Source organism: Lycorma delicatula, chromosome 13 (genome assembly GCF_047948215.1).
Source record: "Lycorma delicatula isolate Av1 chromosome 13, ASM4794821v1, whole genome shotgun sequence".
NCBI lineage: Eukaryota > Metazoa > Arthropoda > Insecta > Hemiptera > Fulgoridae > Lycorma > Lycorma delicatula.
The window spans coordinates 46774998-46791854 of NC_134467.1; the positions used below are offsets into that span (position 1 = coordinate 46774998).

Sequence of the window (16857 nt, forward strand, 5' to 3'; positions counted from 1 at the left end):
GAACGGTAATTCCCAGAGGCTAAACAAGAAAGAAGAAAAAGGTTTAGGTTTGCCTCCGGTAGAGGTAACGAAAGAATATTATATATACATATATATATATAAACAGGACCTGGTGCAGTAGCGATTTCCAAATTATTTTTTGAAATCCGATAAAATATATTTTAATGTTGAGATTTGGTAACTCAGGTCGCTTTTATTTTTTAATCGATACAATAGAAATTTTTAAATCTGCTTTGTTTTTTTCAGGAGAACTATAGTGATCATGTTAAAAATGGGGTATTATTGGGTTTTTGCATATATTTACACGTTTTAGTGTTCAACTTGTTATTTAGACTGATAAACATACTGTATGTTCAAACACGTGTCACACCGCTTTTTCCCTTGAATCTCAGGATTGACCAAATTAAAATTTGCCTCAAATATTTTTTTATATGTGGTGCATTGATCATATTAATTTTTTCTGTATCAAAATTTGGTAAACGGCAAGGGGAGATCGTGAAAATCCGTTTTCGATTTTCGTTTGAGTCATTGTAAATAAACTTTATAAAAGCAGATTTTTTACTTACGATGCCTGTATAAATAATACAAATTTTTTTTCAAAAAATTAATCCGCACTTCTCAAAATTGAAATTTATATTTTGTAGTAATTTCCTGTTTTTTCTTTCGGTTTAAATATTGTTCAATAAATTTTTGAATGAATATACTCCACCGATAGAATATATAATTGATAAATATATAATATTATTTATTAATATTGATATTATATAATAAATAACTATATACGAGGTGTGTCAGAAAAGTAATGACTGACTTTTTACTTACCAAATTTTTTATTTAAAAAAAAAACAATATTATCCCCTTCAAAGTAGTTCCCTTGGACAGCTATATCCCGGCGGAGTCGTTGTTCCCGCTCCTGGTAGCAGCGATGGGAGGCTTCAACCAGTAGGGCTTTTAACCGGTCGGTCACAGTCTTTTGAATGTTCTCCAGACTTCAAGAATTACGTCCTTTTAAGACACGTTTCAATTTCGGGAAAAGGAAACAGTCAAAAGGACTCAAATCAGGTGAATAGGGGGGGTTGAGGAACCATTGGAATATTTTTTGAGGTCAAAATTCCCTGATGGAAATGGCCGTGTGACACGGGGCATCGTCATGATGAATCATCCATTTGTCTGCATGGCTGGTATCACCGGAATCGCTCTTTTCCTGAGCCTTTCAAGGACACCTTTGTAAAACACTTGGTTGACGGTGTTGTCCCGGAAAAACAAATTCTTTATGCACGATATCCCTACTATCAAAAAAGCAAATCGGCACGGTTTTGATTTTTGATTTGTTCATTCGACATTTTTTCGGTCGAGGAAATGACGAAGTGTGTCAATCTTTGCTTTGCCGCTTTGTTTCAGGATCGTACTCAAATATCCAGGATTCATCACCTGTGATCACACGATTGAAGAATTCTTGGTCGTTGTCAATCCTCTCAAGAAGATCAACGCACACGTTTCTTCGGTCGTCCTTCTGTCCCATTGTGAGGTTTTTCGGCACCGATTTCGCACAAACCTTTCGCATGTCCATATCGTCTGTCAAAATTTAATGTACGGTGAAAGCGTTTAAATTTAACCGTTCACTCATCATCCTTATTGTTAAACGACGGTCTGATCTCACAAGAACCCTCACACGCTCAACGTTTTCGTCAGATTTTGAAGTCGAAGGTCTCCCTGAGCGAGATCTTCACCGTGTTCTCGGCCTTCCAAAAATGATTTGTGCAAGCGGAAAACTTTTGCTCTTGATAAGCGTTGTTCCCCGTAGGCCTGTTTCTACATTTCAAAGGTCACACTCGCGGATTCCCCAAGTTTAACACAAAACTTGATTGCACAATCTTGCTGTAAATTCCGATGCTCCATTTTCGTAACATACAACAAAAACACAACTTCACTGATGGCGCTGTCAAATAATGTGTTGACTGAACGGAGTTGAAACTCGTACTGAGCATGTGGAAGGGATGAACAAACCGGTCTAGCACACACCGATTGACGCAGCGTTGCCAGATTGCTTGCAGTGTTACCAATCTCAATACATTTCTCACACACCTCGTATAATATAAATATATTTGAAAGATAACTATCAAGAAATGTTTGCAAGTTTTAAACTTTAGACCAAGAAAATAAAATCAAAGCTTTTTTTTATTACGTTAGCCTTTATTGAAGGGGATGTTTGATTTAGAGAAAACATTACTTAAGCGAATTTGTTTAGCACACCTGTGTAAGAGTATTATTAGAAAAATTTCTCTCAAAATTTATTTCCCGTCTCTAAAAATTATTCAGTGCCCAACGATAAAACGGAGAAATTTTCCGGCCATGTTATACTGGTAAAATAATGAAAAATGTTCATATAAACATAGGACTGGAGACGCTTTGTCTTCGACTTACGGGTAGCGAAAGATTTCGCTCGGATTTCAACTATTATTTAAAATAAATAAAGAAGAATCCATCCCTATTGTAATTTTTGGGACCCAAATAAGTTAGTAATTTCTAATGTAATTTGGGCTGGGAAATAAAATAAAACAAGTCCCAGAACTTCAATAGTTATTAAGATATCCTACGTAAAACATAAAATTCCGTGTCGAAATACTTTTTCTTTAGGTTTGCAGTACAATAGATTCTTTTAACTAATAAATGCAGAAAATTTAGCGACAAAACTTGTACAGAACTTAATTCTGAGAAAATTAATTTAATTACAGGCAATAAAAAATAAATAAAAACCTTTAAAAATCGGTTTTTTATTGAAACAAAACAAAGTAAAAATGGAAAATCGTATTATTCTTTCTGTACTTATGTAAATATTCTTTTTAAACATTCTTCGGTGTGTTAGCATTTCCGAATGAAACGGTCATTTCTAACGTTTCTGTTGAACCCCAAAGTAAATCATCGGTCGATTCAGCATATTCAGCGTAATCCACACCAGTAGAAGGCGAATTTCATATCGCACTACTTAATCAAAAAACAAAGTTAGACGCATCCTACGGAAAGAAAATATTTATCTTTTCGTCTTGCAGAAGGTTTAAAATTTGAGGCCCACAAATTATACCCGGCGGTAAAACTTCTGTCATCGGCTTCTAGGCTGATAAGATAAATTCAATTTTATATACTGTTTAACGAGAGTAGGAGTCTTCAATTCTAAAAAAGCTAATGTTTCGTATAGCATTATTTATGACGAAATTCTGCGACCGTTTGTTTTTAATGAAAACCTTACGGGAAATGCATACGTTCATTTCTTGGAAAGTAATATGCCGGGTCTTTTGGAGGATGTATCTTTACAAATTAAAATACAAACGATTTACCAGCACGATGTTGCAACTCCTCATTTTTGTTTAATAGCTAAAAATCACGTGAATACTAATCTATTAAACTGAATTCTTCACGATGGATGAATCGATTGATCACCACGGTAACGCCACTCGATTATTTCATTTGGGGCCATATGAAAACGATTGTATACCGGCAAAAATTAATACTAAAGAAGAATTACTCATTAAAATACGTATTAGTTCGCATTTTAATAGAAATATTATTGAATTTTATTATTTGATAAGGAAAGCCACCAGAAATATTTTACGTCAGTGCTTTGTACATTGTGAGGGACAAAATTTCGAACAATTAGTATAATTGAGGTTTGCTATTCTGTTACACCATTAATCATTTCATTTATTTTCTTTTTTCTTTTTCTATATTAAGAATATAAAATTTATTATGTACAGAATAATACGATTTTCTGTCAATTTTTCATCTGTTTTGCTTCTGGAAAAACCCGATCTTTAATAGTTTTTATTTATTTTTATCGGCATAATTTGCATTAATTTTCTCAAAATTAAATTCTTTACAAGTTTTGTCACTAAATCTTTCGCATTTATTAATCATTTAACGAGCTATTGTACTACAAAACTAAAAAAAAAACTTGTTTTTCGATACCGAATTTTGTGTTTTACGTTGGAAAAACTACTGCAGTTACAGTTCTGGGGCCTATTTTATCTTATTTACCACCTCAAATTACATAAGAGACCAATAACTTTATTTCTTAAATTTTCTCACAAAAATTACAGCTGGTTTTATTAGAAAAGGTGAAAACTGGGCAAAATTCTTTCGCTCTCCGTAACTCGAAAACAAACCGTTTTTACATTTATTTTTATGTGAACTTTGTTCATTATTTTACCAGTATTTCACATGTTCTGGTAGTTTGTGCGTTTCTTCATGAGACACTATATATATATTTTGTATTTTTGGCTCTAAAGGTTGTCAAAATTAACGCCTGGGCGTTATCATCGCCCGGTAGTTTTTCGCAAAAAGGTAAAATAACTGCGAAATAATAAACTATACAAGGCGTAAACGTAATATTAATCATATAATAAAAATTCGTCCCCGAGTATACTTAATTGGATGTCCGGCTCGGGGATGAAGGGCAAAAAAAAAAGAGGCAAAATAAAACTCAAAACTAATACCACAGACAAAGTTGATAAAGTATAAAGGTTAAAATAATAGATAAAAGAAAGTATATAAAACTTACCTAACTCCGATGGGTTGTGCAAAAATCCCCTCCCCGGATAGTAAAATTAAATACATAGAACCAAAAAATCAAATTGAAAATAAAGGTTAAAATTATTAAAAAACTCTCCTTACAGAAAAACATATATGAGCATATTAAATCCTTTGCAGTAACCCAGTACTATGCAAAAAGAGAAACATCCGTTCCAAAATCCCGCTATCATTGCACAAGACATCACGGATGCTTCTGGGTATATTAAACTGACGACGGAACGCCGCATAACATATGCAGTCCACGAGAATGTGGTGCACAGTCATGCGGCAGTTGCATCGTGTGCACAGGGGTGGGTCTTCTCCTGACATTAGGTATTCGTGTGTGACCTCGTATGTCCCAACCGTAACCGGCAGAGGACCACTTCCTCACGACCAGAGTTTCTGCAAGAGGAGCCCCACGGCAACACCGAATCCTTAATCCGTCGGAGTTTATTATCATCGACGGTAGTCGTCCAGTCACTTTGCCTCTTTGCTCGCAGTTATTTTTTTGTACGATTGAGAAAATCAAAGGTAGTAACTCGAGTGGTGAAAGGAGGGTGAATACACGCTTCCTTGGCAACAGAATGTGCCCTTTCGTTACCTAGAATTCCAACGTGGCTAGGGATCCAGCCAAAACCTACCTCCCTGTTGCGTTTATCTAACTCAGCGATTTTATCATAAATGTCAATGACGACAGGATGTCTGGAATAAAGGTTTTCAAACGCCTGGAGTCACTGCAAATAAGAATGCTCCTATATTTAGGGCCAACGATACTTAGAGCCCTATCCACAGCGAGTAGTTCCGCGGTGAACACACTCGTAACACCGGGTAGGCCAAGCATATAAGTCTGTTCATCGATAACAAAAGCACAACCAACGTTACCGTCATGTTTCGACCCATCAGTGTATATCACAACGCCTGGGTTCGACTCGGCAAAGAGAAACTGAAACATCTGCCGGAAAACAATAGGTGGCGTTGAACGTTTATCGTATGTTTTAAGATCAAACGTAAAATTTACACGGTTTATTCTCCACGGGGGATTCGAGCACGGACATGATGGAAAGAAAGAGGGAGTGCCAACATTCATACGCTGCAGCAGACGTCGTGTACGGACACCCACAGGCGCAGTACAACGTGGACGGTCCTCATACTTCCTAAAATTACGATTCTTAAGAATTGGGTCAAAAGCTGGGTGATTCGGCTGTCCGCTGAGACGGGCAAAAAAATTAAAGTAGCTTTGGCACCTACATTATATTATGAATCTAAAATGAAAACAATTTTTTTCATTACTTTTATGAACCTTAACTGGCGTAGCCGGGAAAGTCATACGATACTTTCCAGCCTTTCTTATTCAAATATGAGGATAATTATGCAGCATCGATGCCAGCTTTTTATATAATGTTATTAAAAAAAAAAAAACTTCCTTTTTCTTTACGGTTTGTAATTTTTTTTTAATTCAAAATTATATTTTCTAATTATTTTTAAATAATTATTTATAATCGTGTTTTTTATTAATAAATAAACGACTATAAATATTATTATTAATAAAACACGCGTATACAATACGATTTAAAAAAGTAAACATAAGTGTGACATAAAGATATAAATAGAATTGAGTGAAGATGTTTTTTAAATACACATAGATTATAAAAGGGAAAAATTATTAATACAAACTTTCACCACTTGGAGCGTTAGGTGTACATAGTATTTACAAATATACCCCTATCACTTCACCACTTTACAGTCAGTACGCTGTGCGCTTTCGTATCGTGAGGTTATCCCGTGATTTCTTTAAAAAAATATATATATAAATAAATTGTATAAAATCAAATTTTTTATAAATCGGTTTTTATTTTTAATTATATTATTAAATGTGAATTATTTTATTGCATTTTTATAAATTTATAAAATAAAAAATATATACTTTATTTTTTTGTAATTTTATTATTTTTTTTATTTTGGTTTTTGGTTGGTTACGTGCGGGAAAATAAAGATAAAAAACTTTGGTGTACGTAATCGCAAAGAAAGCAATTAAGGTATGTTCTCGTTTGATATTTATTGTTATTATATATTAATTAATTTTTTTTGTAAGTTATAATTCTAAGGAAGATATTTTAAATTTAAGATAATAATTAAAAATTGATAATTTTTAACATTTTATTTACTATATATATATTTTTAAGGTTATATATTACCATTTATACGTAATATATTTATAATATATATTTAACAGGTTTCGTACGAGTTTAGAAATGTTGAATTTGTATCCAACATAGTCTTTTATTCTTATCAAAACCTAATAAAACGTTACAATAAATACATATTGATTAAGGAATGTGTAGACATGCTGGTTTATGATAAAACAAAGGAATTGCCTGAAAATTTACCTGGATGGTTCAAAGGGAAACTATAATAAGACTAATTATAAAAGCGGTATTACAAAATACTTAATCATTAATGAGATTAAAAAAAAGCTTTAATATAATTACGCGAAATAATAGGAAAGTATATATACGAATGTATTAAATAAATAAAAACAATTCTTAAAAATTCGGAAGGGGTTATTGAAAATTATTTAAAGATTCATCTACTAAATAATGTTTCTGTAAAAGAAAGTCATTTAAATTTTAAATAGATCGGTGGTAAGATTTTTTATAAGTATTTCAGTAATTAATAAAGGACCACTTATTAAAAGATAATAAAATATTTTTTTATAAGTCGAAGAAATTCTGATATTTCGGGTTTTTTTTAAATTTAAATTTCTTTGATAATTTATTAAAAATGGCAACGGAATAATAATAAAGATCTTTCTAGAAAGACAAACTATTGTGGTCACTTACATGAAAACTGTTCTCTTGTCAGGGTTGATAGGCGTGTTTATTACACACACACACACACACACACACACACACACACACACATATATATATATATATATATATATATATATATATATTTAAGTATATGTGATTATTTTTTTTATTTTTTTATTATAAAAAATTGTAACACGCCATTCAGTATGGCGTTTTTATCTTTTTTTTTATTTTTGAAGAGTTGGAGGAACCCCATTTACGGATGCCGAAGCAGTGTTGGACTCGCTAACAGGTCCCGCAAGCTGTTACAGAAAATTTGTATATATTCCTGCGCACTACCGACTAAATATTCACCCCTGCCGACTCCACCTCCTGGGATATCGCTAATAAAGCATTACTTCTGAAGGGGGGTAAGCGCTCACACGTATATTCGATCTCCAGAACGAAATATCAAACATACAAAACCTCTACAACGCCGTGTTTATCTTGCAAAAATATTATTAATTCATAAATTCAAAAACGGAAGATAAATGAACTATTTTAATTTTTTAAACATCGATTTACTTGATTACGGATGTCAAATATGATTTAACCGTTCATTATTATTTATTCCAATTTTTTATGAGTGCCCCAATAGATAATAATTTACTAAAATATAAATCGTGTATAATAGAAGTTTTTAATAACGATAAAAAATGTAGTGTTTTATTTGGATGTTTTTTTACAAAACGAAATCAATTTGATGAACACAAGAAAATTTGTAATCTAATAAAACGGCCAGAAATTTCGTTTTATTGTACGATTGACCAAAAAGAAGTGTAACATAATTAGGGTGTTTGTATGTATGTATGTATGTATGTATATTTTTCAACGCAGAAGCTTAACGGCTGAACCGATTTAAATGTATCAACCTGCGTTGGAATTCTTACGTTACTCGCACAAATTCCGTTGTTTTATACGTAAGCAAGCGGTACCGGAAAAATACAAAATTGTGTCCTTTGATGCGATTTAACTATACGTATGGAATTAGGCTTACGAACGAACAAAAGTAAACAGGAAGTAATTCAAGTGTTGACCGACATTACTTTTTTTTTAACCTCACGGACCACCGTTAGTTATTACTTCAGAGGATGAGACGAATGATAATTTTTTTTAGCGGGTGAAAATACCATGTCAGACCGGGATTTGAACCCGGCAACTCCGGATGACTGATATAACTGGAAATGATTTTATTAACGGTATTAAATTAGGTATAAATAATACGTTTTTCAAATTTGAGGATAGAATTTATGAACAATGTCACGGGTTAGCGGTGGCGGCGGTACCTTAAACCCTCCCCGTATCCACACGTGTCTGGATGAATTTAAAATTAAATTTTTCTCGAAAGAAATTTTCATTCGATCAAATAAAACGAAGTAATCGATTTTCTCCCGACGCTTGCGAACGCGAAATTTTTGTAACGCAATTTTAAATCCGTACCGTTTCCTAATTCAGGAAGAAGATCGCCGAAGGACAGCGAAGATTGTGGAAGAAAAGAAAAAATGCGGGAGTGTTTCGGGAACAACATAAAGCTGGCACGGCGCGGCCAGTGAACGACAGCAGCTCTACCGCTGCTTATTATGCCTTATATCTCTTCTCATATCATAGACCGATGTTAAACAAAACTGTCGTCGAATATTAGTCGTAATAAATATCGACCGTTTACCGTCTGTTTTATTTAAAGTTAAATTTAGTACGCAGTCGATGTCTCGTTTTTATTGCAATCCGATACACTTAAAAGCGACTCGTTGACATACTGACCGACCAATTTATCTGTATAGTTGACCAAATGAAGGAACTGAAATTTTCCATTGTAGACTTTCAGTTATATTCAAAAACGGGGGTTCTTCCGTTCAACTCTACAGATGGGTTTTCGGCCTGTAGCTTGGAGGAACTTTAAGGTCTGTAAAGCTTCACGTTAAACCATCGGCCTTGCTCCCCGACACAGACCCACCCGAATATTTTTTTGTTCTAACTTTAATTCTTTATTATTAATAGTCGAAACAGTGATTCAATATTTCGCCAGCTTTTTTCTGAAAGTACGTATCTTTCGTAAATTGAAAATCTAGCTCCGTTTTTCTATCTCTGATTTTATGTTAGCTCCAAGATATTTAAATTTTTGTAGTTTATTGATCTTTCAATATTTTATGTTTTGTGTTTATTAATAAAATAAAAACGTTACAAAAAATTACGTTAAATTTACAATAATATTTGTATTAATTAACAATTCAGTAAACAGGGTATATTAAACAATTCTATCGTTAATAATAAAAGTAATTTGCCAATGGATTTCAAGTTAAGACAATTGAATTGTAATTAATTAAATGAATGAAACTTGTTTTACTGAAATGAGCTGAAATTGTAATCAGTATATCAAAGGAATGGTAGTTTCTGTCTCTGTCTAGTAATCATCTGAAAGATTATGTGTGTGTGTGTTTCCCAAGTTTATGGTAAGTTACAGTAATCTTTGTTAAATTTTCTACAAGACTGATTTAAAATTTTCCCGATTCAATATTTTTTCATCTCTTGAGATCCTTCAAAAAGCTGTACAAATCTTTAACATAGAATCAAACATTTTCAAACATCAAATTTTAGGAGTGGCAGAAAGGAGAACAATTTTTTTAACCGTTGCATTTTAATCTTTATTTTATTTTCGTATAACTCAAAATAATTTTTCGGTTTACGAAGAATGCCCTTTATTATACTTTAATAAATAAATCGACCGCTTAAATAAAATATTCCACCAATTTATTTAAAAGATAACGAAAACATTCTTTTTTATTAGATTGTCATATAATTTTTAAATTATTAATTTAAAAAAAAATTGTGCAGTTTTACAAAGTACGTTATTTTATTTGGTTTCCACCTTCCAATTTGCAACAACATAGCGAATCATCTTTCTAATTTCCCACGATCAAGTATTTTCGACTTTAAATTGAGCGTAACTCAAGAACGACTCGACCGATTTTCGTCAAATTTTTGCATGCACAACTCCAAATAAACTACCACAATGATTTAAATTTCAGTAAAATTTATCGAGTAGTTTTAGAGATTTTCGAACCACAAAATGTTATTCGTAGATCTTTTAAAAAATAAATAAATATAAAAGGAAACTGCAGTTTAATTGAGTGGTTTATTCGTACGTCTTTTACCTGAAAACGGAAAGAAAATTCATTTTCATCCCGGTAGTCCTAAAATGCGACCAAAAGTAATAACGAATTTTTCTCTGAAAAAAACGTAACATTTCCTGCAATCTGTGTGTACATAAAAATAAATCAAAATAGTATTTTCTTGGAGTGAATTATTTTGTAATGATCTTTTTATATTTAAGGAATTTACTTTAACAATTATTTCACAAGTTTATATGTAGTTAAATATAATTAACGCTTATTAATCAGATCTATTTTTACTTTCCTGACATCAAAGCTCTAGAATTATGTTTCAATAAGAAAAGTAGGTAATCTGTCAAAGAATTGGGTACGGAACTTTTGTATTTCTTGACGTTTCATGATCCTTGAACCCCAAAACTCAAAAATAATGCGAGAGTTAATACTCGTACGTACGCGTGTTCTGATTTTTATGAAATTTGGGACCGAAACTCGTTATACCGGGCAATTTATCGGTAAAATGTTAAGTTAAATATCTATAATGATTCTGAGAGGGGTTTGAATAATGTTTCTTAAATTTTTTTCAGACATAACCACCATCAGACCTTAAATCCAATTTTTCCAAATATCTCAACTCCAGCGCTACGTATAGGTCCAAACTAATTCAGAAACATTCGGGTCGTGCGCACAACTCAACAAAGTGCCATCACAATCGGATGAACCTATAAGAACGCATACGGGACAAACAAACAAAGAAAAATTCATTTTTATATGCATAATAAAAATAAATATAAATGATTATATCGGATGATATTAACAGTAACACAAAAGATTGCAATTTATTGCTCGACGGGCTAATACGTAAGTACCTTAATTTTTTTTATGTAAAAGAGAGAGAAAAAATAAGAATTATAGAGAAGATATAAATATTGATGACGGATGAGCAAGTAATTTATAAATATCTGTATCTCTCTTGCATTTCTTTTCGCTCGCCCAATGTTAAATCCTTTTGGTTTAACTCTGCAGATAAATTTTCATTATATTACATATACTGTGTTCGATTTTTTTCCTGTTACTAAACATATACGTATAGTGTACAAATCGTATTAAATATATATGAATATTTCCAAGGTTGTAAATTTGAATATTAAATGTTTAAAATTCCACCGTACCAAAAATGTATAGATATGTATATATATTTAGTACCGTACAATCTTTTTTGTCTTTTTTAAAATTAATCTTACTGTTTATTAATTTTTTTTAAAGGATTTACATTAATAAACGAGATTTAACTTTTAAATCTTCATTTATGAATTTTCCATTTATTCTTTTATTTAAATGTAATTTATTATTTTCTTAAAACGCGTTTTTTATATTTTGTGTACGTATGTAGAATATCTGGAAAGAATTTTAGTAAATATTCACAATAGAGAATAAACTAAAAATTTAATATAAATCCGTAGGCGCATTGAGTTATAGCTAGCGAAATATTTCGCTCTGTTTCTTGCTTCGAGCATAAAATTAATCGATTAGAACATAAATAATATGCGCGGTAGTATCTTATGCTTTGACCTAAAATTAAATATACAAAGAACAAGAAAAAACTATTTATTTTAACCAGTTATCAATGAAAAGTAAAGTAACATTTTTCGAGCGAATATGATTACAATATTATTCTATCAGTTATTAAATCATTTCTAACACATTTATTATCTCTAACTTTTCCTTAAATTAGATTACTCCGTGTTTGTAAAATATATTTCTTTTTTATATATTCTATGTATAGATTTTATATGTATGAATTTTTATGTTTTTAAGTTCCCTTAGGAAGGTAGTTTTTTCAAATACTACTTTGAAGATCGATTTCTCGCAACACCTCTTTGTTTGTCACTTTATCCACACGTCTGATTTTTAACATTTTCCTATAGCACCATATTTGTAAAGCTTCTAATTTTTTATTATCGGGTACTCTGATGGTCAAAATTTCATCTTTTGCTGACGTTTAAATTAATTTTTTATATAAACAAATTATATTTCTGACTGAAGGCTCGTTTCGCCTGTGGTATTCGGCATTTTATATCGCTCCTGCTTCGTCCATCTTTAATTCTAATTCTACTTCCCAAATAACAAAATTCTTCTACTTTCATAATCTTTTCTCTTCCTATTTTTACATTCAGTGGTCCATCCTCGTTATTTCTACTATATATATATATATATATATATATATATATATATATATATACATACATGCATGTATGTACTTTATTTACATTTTTATATATATGTACGTTTTATTGAGGGTATTCTTGTTGGAAACCCCTCAGCATGTGTTTTGTGTAATGCTATTTATTTGTGGTTCCTTCCTCAAAACCAATTGTAAATAAAGAAATTGTGAAGCAATAAAAAATATTTTAATTTTCGACAAAATTACGGTGATTATTCAGTAATAATTTTCCTACAGTTATTTCTCAAATAACTGTAACAATAATTATAAAAAAAAAATAACAAATGACTGTGTAGAACATTTATTATTTATTCCATTACAGTAAAACTAATTTTTCAACGTATTTCCCGTCTATATTTACGTATTTTTCCTCCTTTCCTGTGAGCTTTCTTATTTCAGTAGTAAATGATTGAATATGTATGAATTTTTATGTTTTTAAGTTTCCTTAGGTTACGCGGGGAAAAATGGCATTTGATAACGTAGTCTGGAATAAAATGTTAAAAAAATGTAAATTGTTTTTTAACAATTTAGATCCGGGGTAACGGTGCAAGATGAAAAAATTAAAAATGCTACGATTTGCTGATGATATAGTAATTCTAACCGAGAGTAAAAAGGATTTAGAAGAAACAACGAACGGCACGGATGAAGTCCTACGCAAGAACTATCGCGTGAAAATAAACAAGAAGAAAACAAAAGTAATGAAATGTAGTAGAAAATATGTAGATAAACCGCTGAATATAAAAATAGTAAGAGAAAATATTACGGAGGTAGAAGAATTTTGTTATTTGGGAAGTAGAATTACTAAAGATGGACCAAGCAGGAAAGATATCAAATTCCGAATAAAAAATTAAGAAAGCCTCAATTCTTTTGAAAGATGTGAAATCGAAAAGTTTCGATTTTCACGAACCTTGAATTTATAGCATCAACATTCTCTTGATTCGTTTATTTTTTTGTGAATCGATGTGTCAGTATCAAGTAGAAATTTTATTTGAACTTTTTAACCGTACAATAAATTTGTGCTTTTGTTTGACCGATTATGCGTACCATAAATAACGCGAACTGTAATTACATTGGTTTAACCGATTCCATATTTATGAATTGGATTTTTCAGCCGGATTTGTCTGTCATAGATTATTTTCTCTTTCCAAACCTGAAAGCTTCACTTCAAATGATAATGTCAAAGTTGAAACAATCGATTATTTTACGGAATTTGACAATCGCATTATAGTGTGAGTATTAGAATGTCGAGAAACAGTTGGTCTAAATGTATCAAACTATTATTACGTTAAAAATAAATACAAAATATCTGAAAATTCTTTTTTGGTCGGGCCGAGAAATTTCTGAATTTTAATAAATTATAAAAAAGTAATATAATTACTCGAGAACCGGCATTTAAATTTAAAAAAAAAAAAATGAAAGAAAAAAATTTTTGGTATAAATCGTTTTATTTTTCCCAAATTATTCGCCTTCAAAATTTATACACTTCGCACAATGGCGGCTCGTAGATAAAATTACTGGGGATTCTGCTCCACAAAATTTGTTTCAGTGGTGCTATGTGGGAGGTGGCATTGTCAAGATGAATGATGCCACGTTTTCGGTTGTTTTTCCCGTTTTCATTGGTGAATTCTGGAAAAGAAATTGTTGTATACCGTTCAGCATTAACAGTTCCGATCATCTAAAACAGTGGTTGCCACATGTCCAACCGAAGAAACAAGCGATTATTTTTTTTAAAAGTGCTTCGCAATCGAATGAATTTTGTTGGATTCGGTTCAACTTGAAACGCTCTAACGGTTCATTGTTACTAAGTTTTCGGTTCGTAGGAATATATCCAATTTTTCTATCCTTTTATGGTTTAAATACGAATCTTTTGAGCATTTCCTTACACCGACACGAGCCTGTTTTTGAGATACGATTAAATTATGCGGAACCAATCGGGAACAGATCTTTTTCGCAGTTAAATAGTCTTGCAAAATCAAAATGAACTGTAGTCTTCGATTTGCCTAGGAATGCCTCTAGCCCACGGTAAGTCGCAGGCCGATCCTCTTCATTCATTCTGCAGCGGGGATTTTTTTTTTGGATCAGCAATCGATTTTGGTTGACCTTCCCGAAATTTATCTCTGACGGAATCGCGACTGCGACGAAATTAAGCAAACCTATTATAAATAGCTTTTCTACTGGCGATTGATTACAAAAAGTTGAACGAAGCTATTCGGTTGCATTGTTGTTGATTTAGGCCCTTCCTAATATTTTTCATTAATATATTTTTTTTTATTGTTATTATTGAATTATTATTTATTGTAAAAAATGTTTTGCAATCGGAGGTTAATCATTTTTTATACTCATATATTTAAATTAAAAAAGAGTTAAAAAGAAAGGAGATGAAGTCGGATTTAAACCGATGTCAAAAATGTGAGACCACGCCAAAAAATATTACCGTATCTGAAGATTAATTTGTACTAAAATCAACGATTTCAAAAGATTAATTGATCTAACTGTCACGGATCGCCGTATTCTTTTTGAAAACAAATATATTAATTGATTTCAAGTTTCTCTGCTACCAGGATCGATAGGAAATTTATCGGACTGACACAGAGTAAAAGAAGTATCACCCGATGACAGTAGTATCACAGATCAAGTATTATCCATTCGACGACATGTAACAGGTGCGTGAATTCGGTTGCTTATAAGTTACTTTTACACGGATTTGAATACTAGATAATGGATACCGGTGTTCTTTGGCGGTTGGGTTTCAATTAACCACAAATCGCTGGAATTGTCGAACTGAGATGTACAAGACTACCGTTCATTTACGTTCATACATATCATTCTCTGAAGTAATACCTTATATTAATTCCCGGAGGCTGAACAGGAAAAAGGAAGAAAGGAAGGAAGTTGCTTATAAGTGAGGATAAGTTTTGTTATTTTTTGAAAAATAAATAAAATTGAAGTTCAAACTTTTATAAAGCATTTTGATTTAAAACGTTTAAAATCGACGAATATGCGGAGAGTTAGATTTCACTTGAAAAGATTCAACTTTTTGATGATAAAAAATCTGATGTTGACCCCACATGACTTCCTTGTACGCCCTGTAATTACACATACACATTTTTAAAAGTATACAAATTTTTTTTTATAATCAGAGGTTAATAATTATTAATAAATCAATATAATTAAATTAAATAAAAAAGTGTTAAAAAAAAGGAAATGAAGTCGGATTTGAGCCGATGTGCCTTCACCTTGTAAGATCCAAATATTTTATTAATTAAAATTTTATTTCGCATATCTCTGGAACCGATAAAAATAATTACCATTTATTGTGCGTCGTAGAAAAGCTCTCAATGAGGGCTTATTACTGCAGTTAAGAAAAAGTCCAAAATCCAAATCTTTTGGAATTTTAAGCTTTTTTAGACCCGTTTGTTTCAGTCGATTGCAAATAAACGCGGAGTAGAGCACAATTAGATGTTACAACAGTCCTAAATATAAAATTTCAACATCTTACATCTAATCGCTTTTGAGTTATGCAAGATATATACGTACGTACAGACGTCATCACGACGAAACTAGTCAAAAAGGATTCGGGGATGGTTAAAATGGATATTTCCGTTGAAATCTGAAAACCGAATATTTTCGCGATCACAATTTTTCTTTTACTTTGTACAAGGAAATAAAAATTACCTGAACTTAGATCGAATCCCAAATTTATTAATTACTAGTAGAAACGGCAATGCTTCGCTATTGCTATATATATATATATATAGAGAGAGAGAGAGAGAGTGAGAGGGAAAGAGAGAGAGAGTTTAAATGAACACAATTGAAAATTTGATAAAAAAATTCAAAACCTGAACTTCACAAATTTTACCTTTCACTTATTCTCCTTCCTCTTTTTCCTTTCCAACTTCTCCCTTTCACCCTTCTCCGTCACCCCTCTCACCGTTTCCTTTTTACCCTTTCCCGTTTTCCCCTTTTCTCTTTCCACTTTTTCCCTTTTTCCCCGTTTTCCATTATCAACTTTTTCCCGCGCGTAAATCGGTCCATTAGTTTTTTGTCTTTAGTGGACACACACACGATCATGCCTTTTATATATATATATATAGAATAAAAGAGATTG

General features: G+C 31.7%; 1 protein-coding gene across 2 annotated transcripts in view; it reads left to right on the forward strand.

Moving 5' to 3' along the window:
- The first annotated feature begins 6438 nt into the window (after positions 1-6438).
- The window catches only part of LOC142333864 (uncharacterized), a 782720-nt gene continuing 772301 nt past the window's right edge, over positions 6439-16857 (forward strand). For both annotated transcript variants that reach the window (XM_075381431.1, XM_075381432.1), the window contains exon 1: positions 6439-6602. The gene's annotated coding sequence lies outside the window, so the exon portion shown is untranslated. The remainder of the gene's footprint in view (positions 6603-16857) is intronic.